This window comes from Endocarpon pusillum (assembly GCF_000464535.1).
Source record: "Endocarpon pusillum Z07020 unplaced genomic scaffold C682903, whole genome shotgun sequence".
Lineage (NCBI taxonomy): Eukaryota > Fungi > Ascomycota > Eurotiomycetes > Verrucariales > Verrucariaceae > Endocarpon > Endocarpon pusillum.
In genome coordinates this window covers 359730-366053 of record NW_006913468.1, presented here as the reverse complement: position 1 = coordinate 366053, position 6324 = coordinate 359730, and positions in this window count along the sequence as shown.

Here is a 6324-nt window from a genome sequence, read left to right as displayed (position 1 = left end):
TAATATTAGTAGTTAGTTAGAATAATATTGCTTTAACTTATATATAGAACATATAGTTATTACAGGCTATTAGTACAAGTGAGATAGCTGATCTAGACTCTTTATATACTAATATGCGCATTCTGTCCTCTTAGGCTATATAGATAGTCTCCTTACTAGCTACTATTATATATTATGCTCTATATTAAACCTAAAGATTATTCGCTTTACATTATCTGTAAAAGTCTCCTTCGTACAGATTGAGATAGTGATCCAACTTCACAAAAGAGTTACGCCTAAGTAACCAAAGTTACTTGAATGCAGTTGGAATAGTATATTAATCCTTAATCCAGATGCCCTAGAGAGAGTCGGACCACGACTCCATCTAGGCCCCAGGAGGCCTCCATGTCAACTCCGTGACACAGATCGATTATGTCTTGCAGGCGATTCGCATTATATACACAAGCCAGCTATATATGTGTCCTTACTTACTAACTAAACTTGTGTCCCTTATAACTTAACAGATGCTATCGTACTGCTTCGCTATCCTCTATATCTCTTGTGAGCCCGAATATCCCTGTAATAGGCATCCTTCCTTGTAGAGTTTAGCGTTAAGAGGTACCCACGTTTAGCGGTGAGGTTATTTCTGCAGCCTTGGCATCAGGAACGTCAAAATTATGGAAGAGCGCTGCAGCCTTAGCGTTAAGAACATCAAAATTCGTTAAAGACCTGGCTGCAGCCTTAGCGTTAAGAACACCAAAAGTGAATTATAAGAGTAAAACTTAAATTAACTGTATTAGGCTAATTATAAGGGCTAGAGATCTATAAATAGTATTACTTGATAACACTTAAAAAGTTGTATCTAAATATATAGTTTCTATTTTTATTAGACTATTATTTAGCCTAGAATAAAAAGAATAGTAAAAAGGTATTAGATTTAGAAAACTAACTTTTAATATAGTTATACTATTATTAAAGATAAAAGTTTAAAAATAATAAATTATATAACATATTATACAAGCTTTTAGAAAAAGTTTTATTTAAATTAATAGTTAAACTATTTAATAAGTTATAAAAAAAGAATTCTTTTAATTTCTTTTTATATCTTAATTTTATCTATTATAATAAACTTATTAATAATTATATATAAGAAAAAGAGAAGGATTAAAAAGATATTAATAACATAACTAATAAATACTTATTTATTAGTTATGTTATTAATATCTTTTTAATCCTTCTCTTTTTCTTATATATAATTATTAATAAGAAAAATCTTTTTTGATCCCTTCAAAATTGCTTTGACCTCTCTATATCTATATTCTGATTCGAATTAAATCGAAATACAGAAATAGAGAGGTCTTCTTCTCTTAACTCCTGCCTTTTTGCCGATTTTGTTACTGTTTTTTTAACAGTTTTATTAATTTTGGTATACAAAATACATAGTAGCTTTTTTTTGATGCTTTAAAATAAGTATAATGCTTATATAAAGACTCTAGTGCTTCTAGCGCATTTTTTTACTAAATAATAGAGTTTTTGACTCTATTAATAGCATCTAAAGAAGGTTTTAGTCCAGATTAATAAGATTAAAATTAATATTTTAAATAAGGTTTTTTAGTAATTTTTTGAGCGAAATCCTCTGAATTCATACAAAATAAAAGATTAATAAGATCTTCTATATAGTTTTGATGCTAATTTATATCTTGATTGCCATTTTGAGTCATTTTAGAGCCGTTAATAACTAAATAAAGCTTATAGCTATTTATAATAGCTAAATCAAGGCACCAAAAAACTTCTGAAAGAAATTCCTTAAGATTTTAACAAAAATGAGTAGTAAAGGCGGCTCGGAGCTGATTTGCTTAGTCTACCCCCCCTATATAATAATTATAATAATTAATAAATAGAGGGGTAGGAAGAAATTTGGTTAATTAATCCCTAAAAGGTTTTTAAGTAATTATTAAATTTAAGGCTAATTTTCAGGGTCGTTTTGACTTACATTCAATTAATTAGGGTAAAAAAAATCTAGTGGTTATTCCTGTTTAAAAATTAATTAAATAGCTTGAAAAATAAGCGAGATATTAAATAAAAAAAAATTAATAAAAGAAAAACTTACTTATAACTACATTTGAATCCTGCTATAATTAATAAGCTATTCCATAGATAATAGTAGCTTCTAAATAACTCTATTCTAATACTCTATTTGTAATTTTAAGCATTAAAAAGTAAGAAGAATAGTTAGCAGCTGATTTTCGAATAGTTCTAGTAATAGTAATTCTATGCTCTTTTAGTGCTTAAACAGATTTTCATAAGGTGAATAAATTATCCAAAAATAGATGAAAATGCAGTCTGTTTTATTTAATAAATAGAGTTAAACACAAAACCAAATAAATAATAACTAATTACATAGGATTCAAAAAAGTAGTTTTTGTAAAATTTAGAATAGAAACAGAAACACATTATTTAGTAGCCAAAAACCCCTTATTTAACCCCGGCTTTATGCATTCCTAGTTAAAAATATAACCGGAATTAGCTAAAGCAAAGATTTTGAACCCTGTAGATATAGGTTTATTAGGAATAGTAACTTTTTGTGAAGTTCGACTCTCAAATTTGATTATAACTTTATCAACAGTAATATTTGTGCTTAGAAACTAATAAAAAGCAGGTTTTTGACAAAGAATAAATATAATAGGGTCTAATTTATCTTACTAATTAGCCCTTATAAAAGAGAGATTTTCTCCTTTATCTTTAAAATGCAAAAATAATATAATTTGCTTAAATTAATATTTAGAAATAAGAGAAAAAGCAAGTATTCCTTTAGAATTCTGTAGATATTTTTACAAGTACAAATTATATACGTATTACTTATAATTTATCTGTTGCTTAGGTATCTAGGTCTATCCTGATAAAGATATAGTCTTATAGAGACATAGTCTCCCAGTTAAAGAATAGCTAGAATAGCGCTAGAGGGTGCCAATATTAATTATTAGGCAGGTTGCGAGGTTCAGAGAGATGTTCAACAATCAGAATTAGTTGAAAATCAGGTAAAGGGCAAAGAATTTCGTTGATTTGGCAGCCTTTGAAGTGTTCTTCAGCTTCTTCTAGGGGTATTAGAAGCTTATCTAGCTGTGTATCGGCTGTAGAGTCATTAGGGATAGATGAAGCTAATAGAAATTAGTATAAATAATAAAAGAAACAAAAAAAACAACCAAAAACAGCTAAAAATAAGTAAAAAGAGCTATTTTTACTTACTTGTATAATTATATGGCTGTTTTTTCCCTTATTTCTTTGGAATAGGCTTTGCTTTTGGCCCTCTATTTGTAGGATTTGGATGTAAAGACTCTGAAAGATATTTTTGATAAATTTCAGCTCGAAATAGGATCTCAATAAAGATATTAGGATCAATTAGCCCTAAATTAAGGCCAGAGTCAACCGGAGAAGATCCTTTATAGCTATCAGAGCTATAGCTATCCAGGGAAGAGGTTTCGTCTTGATATATAGCGAATTGAGTGTTTTAAGAGGCTTTTCATACTCGTTTTAGCTGTAAAATGCATGAATTTGAGGGGTTTTTAACAGAAATCGGCTTATTTTCAGCGCTTTCAACGGATAGCTTGCTAATAGTGCGTTTATGCAAGGCAATTAAGATGCTGGCACTTGATTCTAGCGCTAATTAAGCTGCAATTCGTGGAGAAATCAATATTTTGAGTGATTTTAGAGGGTAAGAGGTTTCGTCTTGATATATAGCGAATTGAGTGTTTTAAGAGGCTTTTCATACTCGTTTTAGCTGTAAAATGCATGAATTTGAGGGGTTTTTAACAGAAATCGGCTTATTTTCAGCGCTTTCAACGGATAGCTTGCTAATAGTGCGTTTATGCAAGGCAATTAAGATGCTGGCACTTGATTCTAGCGCTAATTAAGCTGCAATTCGTGGAGAAATCAATATTTTGAGTGATTTTAGAGGGTTTTGAATAGTTTTTAAGAGATTTTGAGTAGAAGAAGCTAATTTGAGAGAATAGAGTTAATTAAATAGATAGAGTTAAGAGCTAGTATTAATTTGAACTAATTTCGAGTTGATTTAGTAAAGAAATAAAAGAGTAAAGATAATATAAAGTAATAGAATTAATTAGTATAGGATACTAAATTTTGATAAAAATAATAAATAAAAGAGCTCTAAACTCTTAAATCTTTAATAACTTGCTTACTACTTTAGTTATAAATCTTAAATAAGCTTTTTCTAAGAGCTTATAAATAAATATATATAATATATTATTTATAAATTTATATCTTTTATATTAGTTAAGTATAAAAGAATAAATACTTAGTAAGATAAAGTGATCAGTAATATCTCAGACTACCTAGCAAAGAAAGAGAACAATAGCAATAGTGATACGCAGGTATTATATATATATTATATAAAGTGCAGGAGCTGCTAGAGAAAGGAAGAAGGCAGGACGCCAGGGGCGCCTGAGATAAAGAGGAATCAACAAGATCTACTAAGGCGATCCTCTAAAGTATAGAGGACAGGCTAACGAAGATCAAGGAACAGAAACTATCTTAGGCGAACCCTTACTAGGAAGCACGCCCCCTGAAAGCGTTATACGCTGTAGCGGCGAAGCGAAACATAGCTGATGACAGAATATAGTGCTCCCTAAGACCTACCGCCTCTTATCACCTAGTATAGATAGGCAATACCCTTAGAAAAGAGGAGAAGGAAATTATAATTAAGATATCTAATAAAATAGAAAAGTATATAATGTGTAAAAGGGAAGTAAAGAAACTAGTAAAAAAGATTAAGAAAGCGGCCCTTAGACTTATAAAGGTAAACAGAATAGGAAATAAGAATATTAAGGTTATAGCCTTATCTAAGGAGGCAAAAGCTGCCCTCCTAAAAGATATAAAATAAATTAAGGCAGTAAAGACTTTAGTAGCGCTTTAGTAGTACACCTTTATAATTATAGTATATAACATCTGAGTAAACAAGGTAGACACTACTAAATAGTTAAAAAAGATCAAAAGGCTATAAGCGCTTAATAATAGCTTATATAAAGATATCAAGATTATTAAGATAGGCTAGTTAGCTAAGGCAATTAAAGACAAGAAGATCTTTTCTTTACTCTTAGTTAAGGTAAAAACTATTAAGATAATAAACTAAATATTAACTAAGAGATTTATAATTAATTATAAGCTTAAGTACTACAAATAATTTATATATAGTTTAAGTAATATAAATAACTTATATATTATAAGTATTATATAGCTCTTTATAGTACTAAGAAGTATCCTAATAAAGAGGTTATAAATTATTATTATTATGTAGTTTATATATAGCTAGAGTACTAAGTATAGTCGCCCTTTTGTAAGATAAGATAGGCTAAGAAACTGCGTCTAATTAAGAATAAATAACTAAGGATCTAACCTTATTAAAATGCCTTGCCTTTAGTAAAGCTTTAAAATGCTCTAACAGAGGCTACTAAGCGTATAAGTCCTGCTAGTAACTTAACAAACTCTAGTTATAATAGTAGCATAATAATATTCTTAACTCTGCTAATAAGGCGCTTAAGAAGTAATAGTCTTTAGCACCTTATAAATGCTAAATCTAAGAATAAGGCCTTTATTAAGGCTAAATATAGTTGCCCGCTTAGAAAGCTTATTACTATAGGCCTTAATAACTCTTAGGAGAATAGCCCTAATAAAGAAGTTATAATATATTAAATATTAAAACTCTACTAATCCTATAATATAACGTATAAAAGAAGAGGGTAAGCACTATAATCCTATTCTTTAAAGACAATTATATTCTTAATTATAATATTATAACTATTCAGGAGCTATAACATAATTTATAAATATATACCTTGCTTAACGCCTACAGAAAGGGCTTTACTTTGCTTTATAACTTAAGAGAAGACACTAGTATATACTTCTATATTAAAGATAATATAAATATTAATAGCTAGAAGGTCTATTACAAATCTTCTAATATTATATCACTAGTAATTTGAACGCATTTTAGTAGCGAGCTAATAATAATACACATCTATAATATGTATAATAAGTTACCCGCCTTATACTTAGTAATAAAGACGCTCTTTATAATATTAGCGCTTTATAACCTTCTAGTTAAGCTAAGAGAGCATGTCTTACTAAGAGATTTTAACTTATATCATCTATATTAGAGTAGAACCTTGTATAGCACTAAGCATAAAGTAGTAAAGTAATTAATTAATCTTATTACTAATACTAAACTAGAACTAATTCTTCCTTTAGGCACTATTATCTAAGAGATAAGAGGCCTCTACTTAACTATTAACTTAGTATTTATTTTTGCTTTATTAATCTTATAACTTAATT